Source organism: Boleophthalmus pectinirostris, unplaced genomic scaffold (assembly GCF_026225935.1).
Source record: "Boleophthalmus pectinirostris isolate CB_2022bp ecotype Guang Dong unplaced genomic scaffold, ASM2622593v1 HiC_scaffold_16, whole genome shotgun sequence".
NCBI lineage: Eukaryota > Metazoa > Chordata > Actinopteri > Gobiiformes > Gobiidae > Boleophthalmus > Boleophthalmus pectinirostris.
This window is the reverse complement of record NW_026571095.1, coordinates 4,510,617-4,532,202: the sequence shown is the minus strand read 5'-3', so window position 1 is coordinate 4,532,202 and position 21,586 is coordinate 4,510,617. Positions and strand designations below refer to the sequence as shown.

Below are 21,586 nucleotides of genomic sequence, written 5' to 3'. Positions count from 1 at the left end.
AGTTGCTGATACATACCTCAATGCATAGGCTATGATATGTAACATATCTCGATACAGTGCAGTTTCAGTTCAAGACAATATATTTCAAATTAAACGTTTGGTTGAGGTCCATCACCTGCTTGTTTCTGTGGACATGTCATTGCTCCACATGGAATGTGCTACATCTAACATTTATTTAATTATAGGTGAGTTTATAGCTCAAAAATACATTGAGCGGGGTCGTTTCAGCACAGATCTGACCTGTAACTTGGTCTGGTTTGGTCTCCATGAAGATACAAAGGTTTAATACCAGACTGTGAAACATTCCAGACAAAGCAATAAAACCTACATGGAGAAAAACTTTCTTTTTTTTTTTTTAATGTCGCAGAAGCACTTTGTTCCTACATGAACTGCTTACCTCTTTGCACTTCAATAAAAAAGACCTTGTGGAATTTTGCAGTAGTTTTTGGGGGGTTATTTTTCCTGTACAGATATCGAGATATATTTTGCCATATCTTTATATATGATATATATCGAGACATATTACTTTCTCCATATCACCATCCCTATTATACAATGCACCTTTAAATGCAACATGCTAAATCCGGAGTGTGATTTACGACGATCAGATACAGGCCGACGGAACAAGGAGCTAGTGTCGCTATCCAGAGGACAAAGCTTCTCCTCTCATCTCCTATAAATCTACAACAACAAAACAGCAGAGTTTGTTAAGACGCCATGAGTCCCGTCGCGTCAATAGAACACCTGATTTCTGAGTAAACAGACTAGCATTGTAACGCTAGCACAAAAACCAGACGGGCCTTTTTTTGGGAGGCTGAAATAAAAGTGCAACTCGCTAAAGACGACGCTAAACGCTACAGGTGTTGGCGGCTATGTGAAAGAGCTAATGGTTGAGGCTAGGGCCTGGTTAGCGACGCACACTGAGCTTTTGTGGAAGTTGCCATAGAGAGATAAAGAAACTACAGATCAGGGACATCTATCTGAGTGACAGTGTCCAGCAGCCAGCAGATTCAGAGCATAAAGAGAAAGATGGAGTTGTCACGGAGGCTAAATGCTCGGCTTGTGTTGGACGACATTGCTACACTTTTGAGATGCTAATTTGAAGGCCAGGCTGCTGTTGAGGATAGTGAGGCAAAGTCTTCTATGCAGATGAGAAAAAACTTCAGCTCACTTGAAACCAGCTTTAATATAATGACATTTAAAGATCCTATATTACGCTAAACTGACTTTTGTGAGTTTTGATGAGGCAATAACCTTCTACCATGACTTTTGTGGGTCATGGTAGAATGCAAAATATCACTGCAAAACCAGAAAGATACTGTAACTGTAAATGCACTTGAAAAAAACACTTGATGCACTTTGAAGCCCTTTTCTGTAACGTGCCAGTGGAAGTTCTTTTAAAGAAGAGCTTCTCAAACTGTGGGTGAAGGTCCAAAAATGAGGTGCGGTATAGTTTTTCGTAGCTTATTTTAGACCTAAATGAACATTCATAAGATTAAATGGCAATAGATTTATAAAAACATTGATATATATGTGCAAAAATAACTGTAAAACACAAATAAATGTAGAAAATGACAAAGGTGGTCTTGATCTGGTCTCGATGGGCCATGGTCTCGGTCTTGTCTCGGTCTCTGCCTTTAAAAGTCTCGGTCTTGTCTCGCTCTCTGCCTTTAAAAGTCTCGGTCTTGTCTCGCTCTCTGCCTTTAAAAGTCTCGGTCTTGTCTCGCTCTCGGCCTTTAAAAGTCTCGGTCTTGTCTCGCTCTCTGCCTTTAAAAGTCTCGGTCTTGTCTCGCTCTCTGCCTTTAAAAGTCTCGGTCTTGTCTCGCTCTCGGCCTTTAAAAGTCTCGGTCTTGTCTCGCTCTCGGCCTTTAAAAGTCTCGGTCTTGTCTCGCTCTCTGCCTTTAAAAGTCTCGGTCTTGTCTCGCTCTCGGCCTTTAAAAGTCTCGGTCTTGTCTCGCTCTCTGCCTTTAAAAGTCTCGGTCTTGTCTCGCTCTCGGCCTTTAAAAGTCTCAGTCTTGTCTCGCTCTCGGCCTTTAAAAGTCTCGGTCTTGTCTCGCTCTCTGCCTTTAAAAGTCTCGGTCTTCTATCGGTCTTGGTCTTATCCTGGCCTGATCTTGATCTCAATTAGACTACATCTTGATTACAACACTATCAAAAACACATCTGGAGTTGTGTTTTGTTTCATTAATACACGTTTGAGGAGTCTGTCTACATCTCCAAAGCTCAAAATGCTCTCTTCCACCTTGTGATGTCATTAAGTGGTAGTTTTAAAGTTAACAACTATCTTTTACCTTTTGTGCAGTAGATATTGGAAATTCTAGGGCTAAAATTAATTGATTCTAGTGAAGAAGTGAAGATTAATTGATTCTCTTGAGAGAAGAATCATCTAAATGTGCAGGGCTTGTGCGTTAAACATGCGTACATGAAACAAAATACAACTCCAGGTCTGTTTGTGATGAGGGAGGATTATAACTTACCCCCTATCTCTGCCTACAGCTTTGTAACCTATTTGCAGTCATTACTGTAGGGAGTATAAGGCTCAAAAATGCAATTTTTCAACAAAAAAAACTATATAAATTTGGCATTGTGCTTAGCTTTGAAGCCTCACAGCAATAAGGGCCAGACAGGTTTAGAGACATTTTAAAACATGCATTCTGTGTAAACGGGGTCACCTCTCCATAGATCTGAATGGAACTGTTGGTCTTGTAGTCACTTCACCTGTTTGTCTCCCTGGAAATAGACAAGATTAACGTTCTCAGCAAAGCATAACATCTTCATGGAGACAAACAGGCAAGTGCTGCACCAAAAAAATTGCATAGTGCACCAACATTGTAAGCGAAATTTTTTTGGGACTAAACACTGTTTGTAATCAGAAACACGTGGCTGTAATCAGGGCAGTCTTACGTGATGTCACATAGCACTTGAAACTGCAATGCCCACTGAGTGCTGCACATGTTTTTGACCAGAAAGCAGCAAAATGTATTAGTTAGTTTGCATTTAAGTTGCCAATAAAGGACTAGGAGCAGAAGACAATTCTATTTCTAACACTATACACACACTATCATGTTTTTTTCTGGTAAAATAACAATGAATTATATAAAAATAATAATAATAACTCTATGCTGGAGATGAATAAACTAGAAGCTCTGTTATTAAAGTTAGATTAAAAGACAAACGCATGCTTCCCCATTGTGCAACTGCGTAATACCCACCTAGTTTCTAGTGCATGCTGAACTATTTCTCCATAATAAGAAAAGACTTTCCTTTTACAGTCACTTCTACCTGTCTGACTAGCACCTGCCTCTCCCTGTTTAGGATGTGTCCATATTTGGGCGTCTGTCGTCCCGTAGGCTATAGCGAGGAAGAAGGCAAACAGTTTCTTCCTGTGAGGGGGAGGCAGGTGAACTTTGGGCCATTTCATCCACGCATTCCTTTAACATGACAAAAACAAGCCGGCATTATCAGCGGGACTGTGTGGAGCTAATGCTATCGCCGCAGCAGACGCAGTGTCCCAAAGTTATCTGCATTTAACTGCTCTTGTGGACATGACATGCTGTGACCTGAGAATGGACTAGATTTCTTGTTCTTCAAAATTATGTAAAGTCTTGTTAAAAAAAATGCAACAAATGAAATAAAAATAAGATATAAAAGGTACAGATAAGATTTCAGGACATATTTGACCATTATAGTTTGTGTGGACAGGTGGTACACTGTGCAGTTTGCATGTTCTTCCTGTGTTTCCGTGGGGTTTTCTGTGAGTTATATTCACCCACTGCTCCAGATGTGTCAAGATTATTCAGTTAAAAGACGTTGTAGCTGATTTTTAAATCTTAAAATGTGGACTGTCTTAAAACTACTTCAGTTTAAACGGGTTGCAGTGGTCCAGAGTTATTCCTCTTTTACCTCATGCCTTCTGAGCGTCGTAATTATTCACCATGATGAGTTCAGCTTTCGGAAACAAGAGCTGAGTTGAACTGTGATGGTAATTCTAACAACAACTAGCATGTTAACGTGCACTTCCTAACTATCAGACAATAAAATATTAATTAATTTATTTATTAATTATTGCATTTATATAGCGCCTTTCAAGATCCCCAAAGCGCAGGCTGTCAATCTGCACCATCGGCCCCTCCGACCACCACCATCACTCACGCACACACCACTTTCATACTAGGCAATGTGGGTCAAGTGTCTTGCCCAAGGACATAATGACAGGTTTTGCCACTGGCGCCCCCCTGTGGCACCTGGAATTCCCAGTGTCTCCCATCCAAGTACTACCCAGACCCGACCCTGCTGAGCTTCTGATATGACGGGATCAGGCTTTGATGAACTGGTATGGCTTTTTAATGAGATGCAGACTTATTTTGCTCACTTACTTTACCTCAAGAAAGAGCTGTTTTACACTTTAAATCTGTTCTGGAGAAAGCCATTTTTTTCCTGAAATACATAAAAAAAAATCAAGTAAATGGTCAAATTTTTCTATAGTGCTTTTCCACCTTCAAGGCCCTCAAAGCACTTTACAACAAGGAACCACACACACACACACACCAGTGTACGCAGACACTGTGGGCAAGGTGGGTTAAGTGTCTTGCCCAAGGACACAACGACAGCATTCATCTGTGGGAGCTGGAATCACACCAGCCAACCTGTGGGTCAGTGGATCTGACCACTCAACCTGTGATGTTTTATTTATGTCGAGAGCTGGAATCGAACCACCAACCTTCAGATGCTCTACCAACTGAGCTACTGTCGCACAAGACCTTTAATTGATGGATTAATAGATGACCATTTAAATCACAATATAAAAATTATAACTATTTTAGGAGCAACAATGTAAGAAAAAAAAAAAATCATTGTAAATCTCTTCAGAAAAGGTTCATTTCTGTTCTGTGAAAGTGACTTCTTTCGTATCAATACCTGCTCTAATGAGTGTTCTAGTTTCAGTATCAATACGTTTTTGATTTGCGATACTCTTGACAGCCCTACCCTGATTTTGATGCAGATGATTGACACCATACAGGGAACAATAAAACATAATCTGTGTTTAAACCTGTAGTCAACACACTGTAATTATATATGACAGGTATAATTCTGAAAAAGTGGCCTGTGCTTCTCAGAAAAAGTTCTGCTTCTGTGTTTGGTGAAAAGAACCTGAGAGAAATGTGGATATAGAGCACCATCATGTGGCAGAAAGAGGCACTGCAGCTGACTCCATTACACAGCTGTCTCACTTCTCAAACTTTTCACAACAAGCACCACCAAAGAAAAGAAAACAGCTTTGCGAGTACCACCAGATCTAAACCAGGACTATTCCAGGTGTGATCCAGGTCTAAAAGCGGACTACATCATTTCTACTGTAACTCTAAACAAGAAATTAGACAAAAATAGGAGGATAGAAGAGGATAAAATTAACTCTAAATTAATCAAACCCACAAACTGCAGATCTTTGCAAGCACCACCAGAAGGCGCTCATGTATCACAATTTGAGAAACACAGATTTTAAACTTTTTCATGACTAACTTAACATGTAAAGTAGAAAGTCACAGGCAGGGGGCAGTGTGTCTTTAAATTTCACAGTGTTAAAGTTGTACACAGACTAATATTGGATGAAAAACTTCACTGCACAGTACAATACAGTACTACAACACTGATATCATTTTTGGTTTGAGGATGAATTAATCAAAACCATTAAGAAGCATTTATTTTTCTCTCTGTTGCAAAGTCTGTCACGATAATCACTTTATTGACTTCTCGTTCACTACATGAGAGATGGAACAATCATTTCGGGGGATCAGTATTTATTGTGGAGCACTTGTAATAAAATTGTGGTTATATTTCTGTTCTGTGATGAGATTTGAGCTGAAGAAGGTTAAATTATTAACCTCTATGTTTCATTATAGACACAAGCCAACTCCTTAACTGTTGTATTCTGTCATGTATTTATTGCAGCTCATAGTACATTTAAAGTACTTTGTGAGGGATATTTCTACTTTATGGTTCGTATAGGGTCTATATTTAGTTCAGTAATATATCACACACAACCTAAAACATGCACCTCCAGCTAGGTACTCCTCACTCAAGATCTGCTCCTGAACGGGTCAAACGCACGGGACAAATTTCCCTAAATAAAGGTGCATGGTGTAACTTTTCTGGTGGAGAGTCTGTCAAATGTTTCTCTCCATGAAGATGTTTATTGCTTTGTCTGGAATGTTTCTTTCTACAGTATTCTTTTTTTTGTTTGTTTGTTTTTCATCTACATGGAGACCAAACTAGACCAAGTTACAGGTCAGATCTGTGGAGAGGCGACCCCGCTCACACTCACTGTTTTTCTAGGTATTTTGGAGCTATAAAACCACCTGTAATTGAATAAATGTAAAGTAGAGCTGTTTCATGTCATACTGTGGGACAATGACACCTTCAACCAAAAAGTTACACAGTGCACCTTTAAGTGAACTTCATCCGTAAAGATATAAGAGTACGTAGCCTGTGCTCTTAATGTTTTACAAAAAGTTATTACAATTCTAACTGAGTGAACCACCAGAGCCTAAACCTGCAGGGACTAGAAGAAGACGCAGACAAGTTTGTCTCATTCTCAGTTTATGAACAGGCCTCATGTGAAAGCTCAGACCCTCCAGAATTCACTCACTGAGCGACACAAGCTGCACTAGCACTGCCGGTTACGTGCACATTTAAAATCAGAATATTATCAGATTTTTTTTTTGTTTGAGTTATAAAATTAAACTTAAAATGTGATGGAAACAGGAAAACCCTCTGATTCTTTTCTGATCGTGGTCCCTCTCATCAGACGTGGGACCAAGTCGTTGTTTTGCAAGTCTCAAATAAGTCTCAAGTCTTTGACCTCAAGTCCGAGTCAAGTCCCAAGTCAAATAGAGGCAAGTCCAAGTCCAGTCTGGAGTTGCTGGCCCATAAAGTTCAAGTCAAGTCCAGGTCGTCTGCTTTGAGCTTCAAGTCATTTCAAGTCTTTAAACCAGCTTAGATTTTGGCAATTTATATGACTTCTAAGAAAAATTTTACTTAAAAAAGTAAATTTATATATGAGTATTTATAGAGTATATAAGAGTTGTAGAAATGCAAATGTTTACTTTTTAAATGTCTTAGTGTGAATCATTACAGTCAGAACAGAAAGAATTCAGATTTAAAAGTGCTTCTCAAGTCACAGGCCTCAAGTCCAAGTCAAGTCCCAAGTCTTAGTCCATTTTATCAAGTAAATTCTCCTAAAAAGAGTGACTCAAGTCTGACTCAACTCCAAGTCACGAATTGCAAGTCCCCACCTCTGCCTCTCTTTACTTGCATCAGAGTTTAGTTTAAATCACTAGTTTAAGTCTCATCTTAAAACCCACTTTTACTATTTTACTTTTAACACCGCGTGAGTCGTGTGCTACTCTGAGTCTTTTATTTTATTTTTTATTTGACTTATTTACTGCTATTTTATGATTTTTTTTTTATGGTTTTGCCTTTATTTGATTTGACTGGTTTTATTGTTTTAGGACTGGTACGACCAAATTTAGTTGTCTTCATTTTCTGATCTCTGTGCAGCACTTTGAAAACAGTTTTATTTGTAAAATGTGCTGTAGAAATAAAGTGGATTTGGATCTTTAATGTCCAGTAATCAGGTTTTAATCAGGTTTTGCTGTGCATGTCACTGGTCGAGGTTTGCAGTTACAGGAGCGAATTTGAGTTCTATATTAGGAATTGGAATTTATTTATGGACAAAACATTTTTTACAGAGAGAGGGGGGATGATTTTTCAGTGTGAAGTCAATTGAAGTCAGAGTCGATGGAGCCAGAAGCACCCCATGAACACTTCCTATTTAAAATGCAGCAAGTGATCGAGCTATGTCCAGATTTATATACAGTCTATGGTAACAAAATATTCACTTAAGAGCAGCGGCAGCAGCAGTGTGTGTGTTGTGTCTGTCCAAACATCAGAATAAGAGACTCTTGAGCCTCCACATCCTCTGAGTGTTTGTGGGGAAACAGAAGAGCCAGCAGCAGGTGGACACAAGTGGGCACATGCAGGGGACAGCACTAAAAATACTGAACGACTGTTAGTACTGAAAACACGACGCTCGCATAAATAACCCCGAGCCCACATCAGCCTACATACACACACACACATACACACACACACACATACACACACCACATGTAACAGAAATACAAGGCAGCCCAAAATATAACTGCACTCAGGTCAGGAGATGGTAGAAAATAATTATTCTGATTTTAAACGGCCCACATGACGCTATTTTATGATCTATGTTCTTAATGTTGTTTCCTCGTCACGAACAGACCTGGAGTTGTGTTTTGTTTCATTCACATGTTTAACACACAAACCTGCACATTTAGGCTCCGTTCAGACTGCAGGGATTAACGCTCAATTCAGATTTTTTTGTGAAATCCGATGTTTTTGCGAGGTCGTTCACATTTCCAATTAAATGTGACTTGTATGTGACTCCAGTGTGAACATTAAATGGCCCAAAAGTGTCCCACATGTGACACTGGAGACACGACGACGTCAACCGCAGCGAGCGTCTCTGTGTTTACAGAAGTTGTCCAAACATGGACGCAGCAGCATCGAGCACCTGGAGATTTTAAAGTTCCTCTCGTACCGGAGCCAGAACATGAACAACTTACTTGTTTTAAGGAGGAGATTGAGAAGGAGAAGGACGAGGTTTTTGGTCGTGGTGTTTTGTGGGACAGCGGCGGTGACGTCCGTTGAAAGGAACGTATGTGGATGTGGAGACGGAGCCAAGAGTGGTGAGTGGTGATGTGCTTCACTTCAGTGACACAGAGTTCATTAACAATTTTCGTATGACGAGAAGAATGTTTGTGTACATTTGTGGCTTGTTGATAACGTGTAGGTGGACGAATGCACTTTGGCCGTTCAGACTGAAGTCACATCTGAAGTGTATCAGTTTCAGGAGCACATATCCAAGTGTCCTGGGTCACATTTGAAAAAATCGGATCTGTGTCGTTCAGACTGTCATTAAAAGATCAGATACAGGAACATAGAAGCCAAAAAATCTGATTTGGGTCACTTCAGGCTGCAGTGTGAACGCAGCCTTAGAGTGAGTTCTTCTCTCACACTGTGAAACCTGTGCTCTGTGTTCCACCTTGTGATGTCATGTGGTAATACAGGAAGTCCTCCACTGTATTATTAGGTGAGAGTAAATATATTTTGTATATATTTTGTTTATAACAGCACACGGGACTATAAACCAGGACAAGGGGGCATTTTTACTCTCTCACACTCTTGGTCTACTGTCCTGAGGAAGTCGGACATCACAACATCATGTGACCACTCCGAGGAAGAGCGCTAGTGATTAGTCCAAACTGTCAGGTATGAAAACAAAGTCTTGGTCTGAAAAAAGAACCTAATAACATAAATTATAAGAAGACCAAAAGCACCTCATTGGACAAGTTCTCCACTGTGTTTGGATGATTTCAACCTAGAAGTCTGCGCGGGATTGAATTTTCAGTCTGGCACCCGCAATGTGCAGTCCTGCTCCCGCCCACTTCCGCCCGCTCCCACTCGCTCCCACAAAGAATTGTAATTTTCATTCCTGCTCCCACCCGCAGCTATAATATTTTATCCCCCACCCGCCCGCAAGTCCCTCAAGATGGGGACGTTCGCTTTCTTAAGCTCTGTCAAACACGGAGAAGCGGAAAGGAATTGTCTAAAATGTGCACGAGATTAGACCATGTCCACAAATTTAGGCTATTTAAAATGTTTTTATTAATGCCAAATAAAATATCCAGCACAAATATTTAACTTTACACTCATATTTAGTTTGCGGGACTGCAGTTTGTCATTCAACCCACACGCTCCCGCCTGCACCTGCGATGATCTTTAAAAATGTGTCCTGCGCCGCATTGTTTTGCGTCGGGTCCCGTGGGTTGCAATCTCTACTGAATAAATGGTAAAACGCAGCTGTTCACTTGAAAACTACCACTACGTGACATCACAAGGTGGAACAGAGCACTTTGAGCTTTAGAGATGTAGATGGACTAGTAATAAACGCAAACATATGAATGACACAAAACACAACTCCAGGTGTGTTTTTGAGGAGGCAACAACATTCTAATATGACTTAAAGCTCACAAGAGTTAATTTTGTGTAATATTAGACTTTTGATCTAAAATATTTTGATTTTGATACTTGGGAATACGCTGCTCGATACTCTAACAAATTTAATACCTCGATGATATCAGTATACACACATTTTTACACAATAGAACGCAATTATTCAATACAATATAGAGACGGTTTCATGATGGACTTAACCAATCACAGTGAAGTATGAAAACTAACAAGAAACACGTATTAAAATTTCAAACTTGATTTCAATACAGAGAAATAGGCCAGTCTCAGCTGACGTCATTGTTATTAAAAGCCCGCGTTGCATGCTGGGAAATATTTTGGTCGGAGGCAAGAAACACGGTAGCGTCAAACACAGTGTGTAACCTCACGTATTTCTCCCTGATAATGGTAAATTCCTGCTGCATTATCGGATGCACAAATAGAAGCACGGAAGAAGGAAAATGTCTTTTTCGTATTCTGAGTGAAAAGAACCACTAACGGTGAATTAAACGACTTTCAAACATTCACAGAGTAAACGTAGAAGATCCTAACAAACCGTGGACTCCAACAAGTTCAACAACACATCGAGACTCTTGGAGGTTTTCATCTTTTCTGCTGTGAATGGCCCAGGAGTTTCCACCAAGTCATTGTGGATATCGCCAAAGTGAATATTTGTCCAGGTAGTTGGCGATTCTGACCAGAAATTTGGTTTGGTCCACCTTTTGTCGGGGTTGAAAAGGGTGATTTGTCGTCCGTCGATGCTTATGACCAATTTCTGGTCAAATGGTCTTGGGTCGTCTGCCGTTAGAGTGGATAAATAACCGGGATCAATACCCTTTACGTGCTTTCTCGCTCCGTCCGTCATGTTGAATTAGTGTTTATTACCGCCGACCAAAATAATTCCCAGCATGCAACGCGCGCTTTTGTCAACAATGAAACTCACCTATAGACTCAATACTCAATACCGATTCTGATACCACAATGATTAAAAAAAACACTCTTTAATTCGACAATAGAATGTTATTTTCAACATTAAATCATAGTACATTCTTTTATATTCCTATGCAGATTTTATTGCTTTGTCTAGAATGTTCCACAGTATAGCATTAAACTTTTCTATCTTCATGGAGACCAAACCAGACCAAGTTACAGGTCAGATCTGTGGAGAGGCGACCCCACTCACAGTCAGAATGAACTATAAAGCCAATAAATGTAAAGTAGAGCTGTTTAATGTCACACTGTGGAACATTCCAGGCAAAGCAATGACATCTCCATAGAAACAAGCAAGTGTCGGACCCCCAACCAAAAAGTTGCACAATGCACCTTTAAGGAACAGGCTCTATCTTCTTAAGAAAATTACGAAATTCAACCGCAATCTTCAGAAGTACAAAATAAACTCTTCTCGGTTCATATCTACCTCAGCGCCTTTTCACTCTGACACACAGCGTACGCCGCTTATCTACTTCCTGTGTAGCGTCCAATCAGAGCGCAGGATCAGCAGGCAAAGACAACCAACTGGAGTCACTTTTTTAGAACTTCTGATTTTCTCTCTCTCTTTTTTTTTTTTTTACAAGGACCATAAAATGTGCGTTTCCTCTAAGTTACAACACGCTGTAGCTAAAACCTGTCATTACTGGCCCACACAGAATCCACCCTCACACAATCTATAGATCTACTGCTGCTGAGAAAGACCCAGTGAGCTTCAAACAGTTACTACTTAAAGCTGCACTGTGTAACTTTTCAAAATGGAGATATTACTGCTTTGTCTTGATGATTTCACAGTAAATAACTTGGTAATCACAACGGAGACAAGTTAATGGTCTGATCTATGGAGAAGCGAGCCTGCGCATAGAAACAATTCATCTTTTTCAAGGTATTTTTGAGCTATAAATCACCTGTAATTGTACAAACGCAAGGCAGACGTGTTTAATGCCATACTGTGGAACATTCCACGCAAAGAAATAACATCTGCATGGAGACAAGCACGTAGCGGACCACCTTAGAAATCTGTGTATCAATCATTCCTTCGTTTTTCAATATAAAACCAAAAATAAGAAAACGAAAAAACAACTGTTTTCTTCATTATTTGTCTCCTAAACCAAAATGAAAAAACAGATAATGATTTGTTTTTTCAGCTTTTGATTTTGTGTTTAAATGAATAATATTAAAAACAGATAACAGACGTTTCCCATTTCCATGACTTCAACTGCAATGCCAGATTTTTGCGCCGCATACGGACTAAACCAGGACTGTACCATGTCTGGGACCAGACCAGAACCAGACCAGTACCGAGACCAGGACTTAGACAGGGAGCAGACCAAGACTGAGTCCAGGACCAGACCGGGACCAGGACTGAGATCGGGACTGAGGCCAGGACCAGAACAAGACCAGACCAGGACTGAAAATGGTTTAGTCCTGGTTCAGTCCTGGTTCAGTCCTGGTTCAGTCCTGGTTCAGTCCAGGTTCAGTCCTGGTTCAGTCCAGGTTCAGTCCTGGTTCAGTCCGGCATCGCAGTTTAAGTCACGTAAACAGTCGTTCCATTTTTTTCCATTTTTCATTTAAACACAAAATAAAAAAAAGTAAAAAACGAATCATTATCTGTTTTTTCATTTTGGTTTAGGAGACAAATAATGAAGAAAACAGTTGTTTTTTTCATTTTCTTATATTTGATTTTATATTGAAAAACAAATGAACGAATGATAGATTCTTAGACGTTACATAGTGCATCATTAAACCTTTCTATCTTCATGGAGACCAAACCAGGCCAAGTTACAGATCAGATCTGTGGAGAGGCGACCCCGCTCACAGTCAGAATGTCTATTTTTCTAGGTATTTTGAGCTATAAAACCACCGGTACTTCAATAAATCTAAGGCAGAGCTGTTTAAAGTCATACTGTGGAACATTCCAGGCAGATCAATGTCACATCCATACAAACAAGCAGGTGACAGACTCCAAACCGAAAAGTTACACAGTGCATCTTTAACACTAAAGCCAATTTTTTGCTACTAAACTCATAATATTTTCTACTGAGGTGTGTTGGTGTTTTATTGGTAATTTCAGTTCAAACTTGATAAACCTGCAGCTTTTTGGTCAAAAACAAAGCAAGTTCAAGTACTATGTGACATCACCCAGGACTGCCGTGATTACCGCCACGTGTTTCTGATTACAAACAGCTAATCATCATTTCAAATCTGTATCTTATGAATGGCCAAGGTAATAAAACGCGCTGAATCCTTGGTTTTAAATGTGCTTTTTAACCTCAAAGCAAACAGGTGATGGATATTAGTTTGCATGTAGCTGTTAGTCTGCACCATGTCTTTGAACTCTTAATATTTGACATTTTTGAAAAGTCTATGGGAAAAATTTATGGAAAAATGACTTCCAGAAGCAGAGTGGGAGATTGTTGTTGCTCCATTTGCTGTAGTCGACTAAAAAGATTCTCAGTCAAAAGAGCTGATTATATCATATACTGTATGTGTACTGCGGTAAGACAAATTTATGACCAATTCTTGACATTTTCACTCCTTTTCTCCACATCATACAGTGGAAGATTGTGGTCAGCCTTGTCATAAGCTACAGTGAGGTGTAAAGACATAAAGAAATATTGTGGGACTTTCTCGTTTTGACTTTTATGATTTACAAAGATGCAGATTTAAGCTCATAATCTGCCGTACTCAAGCCACATTTACTCAACTACATGTAGCTGCACGGAGTTTTTCTGAGCCCATACTTTTACTCATACTTGAATGATATTTTTTATTGAAGTAACAGTACTCTTGAGTGAAAGCTTTGGTTACTTTTCCCACTGTGAGTACGTCTATAAGTAACAAAAGCTTTAAGACGACAATATGAAATGATTTGAACATTTGGTAAAAGTCAAATTTTAATATCGCACTTTTCCGCCTTCAAGGATCAAAGCTCTTTACAACATGAAACCACTCACACATTTACAAACACTGGGGCGAGGTGGGTTAAGAGTCTTGCTCAAGGACACAACAACAGCATTCATCTGTGGGAGCCTGAATCGCACCTTTATAATCAAATTTAACCAATAATGTTTATGTCGAGAGCAGGATTCGAACCTCCAACCTTCAGATCGGTGGACAAACGCTCGACCAACTGAGCGACTGTCAGACCATTTGTGTTTCTTGCACCGCTCCTTCAGCTATGACTTTGTTTTGCTCTTTTTTTTGTGTGTGTTCCCTTTGAAAATAGCAGAGTTAAATATTTTTCCTTCCAATTAAATTAACTTTAAATTATGAAACATAAATTACATCCTAACAGTTGCTCTTACAATTACCGTATTTTCCTCACAATAGGGCACGCTCTTAAGCCTCCAACCCCATCAAAAAACGACCGTGCGCCCCACAATCCAGAGCGCCCTATACACAAATCCACTCGGGTGTCCCAGCACAACCTCAGTAAACTCAGGAACAAACCGAAAAAGTGAGAGCAATGTGCCACTTCTAGACACAACTGAACAACTGAGTCACTGTGAACACGCCGACAATCCGTTGGTCCCAGACAGCACCCTCCCTACACGCCACAACTGAACAAAGCCCAGAGTCACCGTGAACGCCACAAACAAACAAAACCACTCACCCATCACACTGTTGGGTTTCCTTTAAAGTCCAGTGTGGTTTATATGTGAAAAAAGTTCAAAAATAGACCATTTAATGACAGTGTGTCTTATAATCCAGAGCGGCTAATAGAGTGGAAAATACGGTACTCTTATTGAGCAGTAGTTTCCCCAAATACTGTTTCACGATGACATGAATAATTTCTTGGACCACTACTTTGTACTTCTACTTAAAGATTCGCTGTGTAACTTTTTGGTTGGGTCTGTCACCTGTTTGTTTCTATGGAGACGTCATCGCTCTACCTGGAATGTTCCACCAAACTAAACAGCTCTACTTTACATTTATTCAATTACAGGTGTTTTTTTTAGCTCAAAAATACCGAGAAAAACAGACGTTCTGACTGAGCGGGGTCGCCTCTCCACAGATCTGACCTGTAACTTGATCTCCATGAAGATAGAAAGGTTTAATGTCATGCCTGTGAAACATTCCAGACATAGCAATAACACAAAACATTTGATGGATCCTCCACCAGAAAAGTTACACAGTGCACCTTTAAGTAATTTTATTTTGGAGTAACAGTGCAATTACTACCCATTTTTGTGTCTACTTTGTGCTTTTATTTTGAAATCAAGTAAATATCTGAGTTAATTAAAAACTTGTCACAAACAAAACACAAACTAAAATCATTAGAACATAAGTGTGGACAGATTTGACAACAATGAGGAAGTACAATGCAAACACCGTGAGCTCCGATTGGCTGATTGTCAAAAGTCTGTCGGAGCAGTAGGTCCGGTCCAGCAGCATTCTGTGTCACTATGGCAACCAAGAATGTAGGCTACCCACATTTTAAACTCAAATCTCCACTGTGCAAGTATCGGAATTCTGATACGGAAACGAGATACTCACTTGAGCAGGTATCGATACTGCAAAAAACAAAATCATTTTAACTGGACAAAATTTGAACTGCATCAGAACAAGATAAGACCACATGGTGACAAAAAAGTACTACTTCCTAATTTGCACATGAAAATCACATTCTTTTACTAAAAAGTGTATGTTTTATCTTCATTGTGGCATAATAATCTGTATCGAGCATTGAGTCAATTCCTTAATATCGGAATCGAGTTGAAATTTTATCATGTGTCGTGACACTAGGCAATGGTCTTTACATCAGACCAAGCCACTTGATGATGTGTTCAAGTGACCTCAGTATTTCTTTAACTATGTTTTTTAGAACTATATACTATTATTAGAGTTAATTAAATCATTAATTAATTATACATTTAACTTTTAGCCTTTTTTCCCATTTTGGTTGTTTATAGCATTGAAAAACTTACAAAAACAACTTACATCCTGTGCGGGCTTGCATCTCCACAAACCTGACTCTTATCTGACCTGGAGGAGGAGGAGGGCCTCCTCTTGCATGTTTCCATGGAAATGTTCCACCGTATGGCATAAAACATATTCATCTCCTTGGAGAATGTTCTGAAGTATAAGGTTTGAACTTTCTCTCTTCTCTTTCAGGTGACGTGCCACCTCCAGAAAGTGACACACTGTACCTTTAAACCATAAATGTATTGACTCTTTACAGCTGAAACAAAACAGAGCTGGAGTTATGTTTTGTTTCATTCACATGTTTGAGTAACTCTTTATTATTAGTCTGTCTACTCCAAAGCTCCAAATGCTCTGTTCCACCTTGTGATGTCATAAAGTGGTAGTTTCATATTTAGTTCAGTAAAGGTTTGCAAATCTGTGGCCATACCAGCTTGTCAAAGCCTGATCCCGTCAGATCTCAGAAGCTCAGCAGGCTGGGCCTGGGTACGACTTGGAATTCCCAGTGAGTGCCACAGGGGGCGCCAGTGGCAAAAAACTGTTGTGTCCTTAGGCAAGACACTTCACCCACATTGCCTAGTATGAAAGTGGTGTGTGCGTGAGTGATGATGGTGGTCGGAGCCTTGCTTCTGTCAGTCTGCCCCAGGGCAGCTGTGGCTACAGTCGTAGTTTACACCACTGAGTGTGGAGTGACTGAATAATGAACTGTAAAGCACTTTGGGGATCTTGAAAGGCTCTATATAAATGCAATCAATATAATAAATAATATAAATCCAGATCTTAAATTATCCAAACGATTCCAGTGAACGTGTATGGAGTTTAAAAACACAGTGGAGCAATGTAAACTGAAAAGCAAAACAGCAGTAAAACTTTTTCTGACCTTCTGACACATTTGAACAAGTATAAATCCTAAAACACTCACACAAATGAACAGCTTCAGAATGATCTTGAGCTGTATTAGAACACTGTATTATATCATTAACAAAGGATGATGCAATTTGATTAAATTTACCATGATAAGAGAAAAGTGTGACCTCCAGAAATCCATTTTTGCAACATGTCCAAACTCGATTTATACTAAGGAACAGACTCAGTACTCAGTACAGACTCTGATACTGCAATGATAATAAAAACCCTCCAGTGTTTTTTCAACATTAAACGATACTACTTCATCAAGGCAGGTTCCATAGTGGTCCATGGGTGTATACTAGTCTATTTTCTATCTTGTGAAATTGACTTTGTTTAGTATCGATACTTGCTCAAAGAAGTAGCTCTATCTTGTTTCGATATTGGTTTAGTATCTGATTTTCGACACTTTTGACACACAAACTCCATGAGAAACAAACAGACGACGGGTCCCCCCCAAAAAGTTCCCAGTGCGTCTGTAAGTTTGGATGTTAGTGTCCGGTGAGTGATATAGAGGCCCGCGGCTGCATGCTAATGGTGGAGGGAGCCGGTCCTTTGGCGCTGCGCTGGTGTGTGCTGCATGTCAAGTGGTCAGGAGGAGACAGGAGGAGCGGACACGGGGACCGCACTATGGACTCTGTCAATGTAAAGAACTCCCCAACCAGAAGACCACCGGAGAAGAGCTCTGGGAATACTGGGGAACAACTTGGAATCATTCAGACTCAGAACGTGCTGAGAAGAGGAGAAGAGTTGTCACGATACTGAAATTACAAACTCGATTTTAATACTAAGGAACAGACTCGATACTCAATACTGATACCACAATGATAATGAAAAACACAATGTGACTTTTCAACATTAAATAATAGTACTTTTTATATCACCATGTGGTCTTATATCTGTGTAATCCCTCACTACTACGAGTACCACTAACAGTAGTCTGTGTACTCTCATACCTTTTTTTTTTATTCAAATTTTTATTGACAGTCTAATAGAGATGACAGTTTCAAATCACAAATGTACAATTTTTTCCCCTTCATCCTTCTTTCACTTCACATATCTCTCTATTATAGTACTGACAATTTATTATTTTTTATTTTTTTATTCCACTAAGAATACAAAGTAAAATTAAATAAAATTAAAAAGCCAAGAAGAAACACATATTTGAACATCTGAGTAGCAGTGGACAACTGGATTGGAACTGGATTGTCCCTTTTTTTTTTTTTAATGTTTGGGCTCTCATACTTGTTCTGATACAGCTCAAGATCATTCTAAAGTTATTCAAGAAAAGTTAATTTCTGATGTGTGAATGTGACTTTTTTAGTATCGATACTTCAAATGAGTATCTAGTATCTGATGTTCTAAACTTTTGACAGTCTTTAGTACAAGACTTTCAAGCATTTCAAGTATGACACACAAAAATCACTGGTATCACCCATCACTACTTACAAATACTAGGCATGTAACGATATCGTATCGTGAGAGTTGGATATCGTTAAATCCCTGGTATTTATAGAGTAATGATATCCAAGTATCACAATACGATATCATCACGGTATGAACCTCACAGTATGAAATTTGTAGCAATATTGTGGGAAAGCTCATGATATGGTGGGGAGACTCACGATTAGAAATGTAACAATATCCAAATCTCTCAGTGCGATATTTTCATAATATACATCTCCCGATACGATATTTATTACAATATTTTGTGGAGTTTAACAAAGCTGTTAATACACTACTTTTTCTTCTTAAAATGCCTTGACAAGACTTAATCCAAAGAACTAAGATTTAAAAGTGTTAGAACTGTTATTTGTTCATGTCGTCTGCACTGAAATGGAGCAAAGGATCATGGTCTATGTAGTTCCCTCTGTCTTTTTTTTAGCTATTGTTGCACCATAACTTTTCATTTAAGCAAAGAGACTTGTAATTCGATATATTGTGATAGTCCACGATATTATTGTGAGAACTCTGACAATACGATTTCAATTATTGTAAATATAATGTAAAACTTTCATTTCTGTACTTAAAAGTTTTTTGCCTATTGCCAGTAAAACAGCAGCAGCAGTGAGTGAGGTCTGTACTCCAGACACACACTACACCAGGAACGTTGCATAATTACCGTAATATTACACAATCATGCCAAGTCATCAAAAATATTATACTAATTTCCTCAAGTCAAAGGTTTTATAGTGAGGAGAAGTACACAGGAGCCAAGTCAAATGTGTCTGTGAAGAGATCCACACATGTGATCAAATACAATATAATATAATATAATATAATAATAATATAATAATACACATGTGAAACTAGTGACCAGACGTGGGGAGTACGCGAGTAACTTCTTAAACAAACTGTACTTTTCAGAGTGCTTTTCTAGCAGCATACTTTTACTCCCACTTGAGGGATATTTCTTACTGAAGTAACAGTACTCTTACTTGAGTCAAAGTTTTGGTTTCTCTTGCCTCTGTGATTAAAACTACAAGTGACAAAAACTTTATGTGACAATATGAAGTGATTTGAACATTTGATTTAGTTTTTCTCATTTTTGTGTCTATCCTTTAAAAATACCAGATTTTGTGCATTATTTATTGTTTTGTCCTTTAAATTAAATTCACTTTAAATGATAAATTACTCTTACTTGAGTAATTATTGGACCACTACTTTGTACTTCTATTTGACTAATATTATTTTGAAGTAACGTTATTCTTATTTGAGCACATTTTTTGGTTACTTGACCCACATTTGTGTTCTTGTCTCCAGAGAGAATGTTCCATAATGTTTTCACTGTATGTTTAAAGCAGTTATAACACTGTAATTGTTGCATGTTAAATGCTACACTGTGGAACATCTCCATGGAGACGAGCACGAGGCTCCACATGAGAAAAGTTACAGTCATCATCTTTAAGTGTACAGTATGGAACTTGCACGATTCCAGTAAAATAGGAAGTTAAAATCGAACCTCGGAACATTCTCCATATAGACAGATGGGATATAAATGCCATACTGCGGAAGATTAAAAAAGAACAACATTTCCGTGGAGACGAGCAGGAGGAGGCCTTCCTCCTGACCATAAGTAAGTAAGTTAGAAGTGTCAGGTTTGTGGAGATGTTTTCAGTGTTTTTATACTTGGGCTAAAAAGTGACACAGTGTGATTAAACAGCATGAAACATGTTACAGTTTATACCTCAGGATTCTGTCTGCTCATGTTTCAGCTGGAAATGAAGTAATCTAATGTAATACAGAGTTTATTAGTGAGTAGGTAATAGGGGTGTGCAAAAATATTGAAATATCGATATATCGTATCGCTTAATTTGATGATACAGTATTGATATCGTGGACTGCTGTATCGAGATATTGCTGAGAGTACTTTTAGGTATATTTTACTGAATTATTTTGTGTAAGAGCTACAATTGTGTTGATATTTTCGCAGTTTTGAGTAAAATGGGTGTTTTTCATATTAACTTTGCACAAATTTAGTTGACTTATTGGACTTTTACTTTCACAGCCATGATTTAGCCTTTAACCATATCAAATCGATTTGAAATATATCGTATCAAATCGTACTGAATCGAAAGTGCACTGTATCGAAAAGCGTATCGTATTGTGGCCTGTGTATCAAGATGTGTATCGTATCGACAGCTTCTTAACGATACCCAGCCCTAGTAGGTAATGCTCCTTGTTTCAGTAAAATATATTTTAGTCTATTCACCCCTAGAGAAACTACTGTGGTGATTTGAAATGTTCTTTTTGAAACTTTATTTGTGGAGATAGAACTTTGCAGAAAAGCCCTGGTCTAACAGCATCAGTTTCATTTTCTTTGGATGTTTTTTCTTTATACATGTTATACACACTGAACACATTGAATACATGATGCAGGATATAAATAATGCTGGAGTACAGGTGTGTCACGTCAGGGTCAAGAAAGAACACACACTGATCAAAGTAAAGCAGTGATCAAAGTGTGGCTATTTTTAAAAACCAAAAACAGGTTTGGAGTCTATTTCTGTGCACTACATTCCACATGGGTCCATTCATAATTCTGATGCCTTTAATGAGCATCAATAATGTAAAGAATCACGGAAATAAAGAAGAAGAAACATTAATGAAAAAGTGTGTACAAACTGTTGGCTGCTAGTGACTGGAGACGTACTTACGATTCACTTTCACTCCGAATTCAAACCACAATTACTGCTCTTATAAATCATTAACTTCATAACAGCGGAATTTCAGATGTGGGCATTATTTAAAGGTGCACTGTGCAACTTTTCTGGGTCTATCATCTGCTTATTTCTATGGAGATGTCACAGCTCTGCCTGGAATGTTCCACAGTATGACATTAAACAGCTCTACTTTACATTTATTAAACTACAGATGGTTTTATAACTCAAAAATACCTACAAAAACAAACATTCTGACTGTGAGCGGGGTCGCCTCTCCACAGATCTGACCTGTAACTTGGTCTGGCTTGGTCTCCATGAAGATAAAAAGGTTTAAAGCCATATTGTGAAACATTCCAGACAAAGTTAGAACATCTCCATTGCATCTTTTTTTTTTTTTTTTTTTTTTTTTTTTTTTTATTGGACATATTAAATAGCAGTGTTGGGAAGGTGACTTTTAAAATGTATTCCCCTACAGATTACAGATTACATACCCCAAAATGTAG

General features: G+C 38.7%; 1 protein-coding gene across 2 annotated transcripts in view; it reads right to left on the bottom strand.

Moving 5' to 3' along the window:
- Nucleotides 1-21,586, bottom strand: part of gng12a (guanine nucleotide binding protein (G protein), gamma 12a) — an 88,151-nt gene that overhangs the window by 65,441 nt on the left and 1,124 nt on the right. The window lies entirely within an intron of this gene.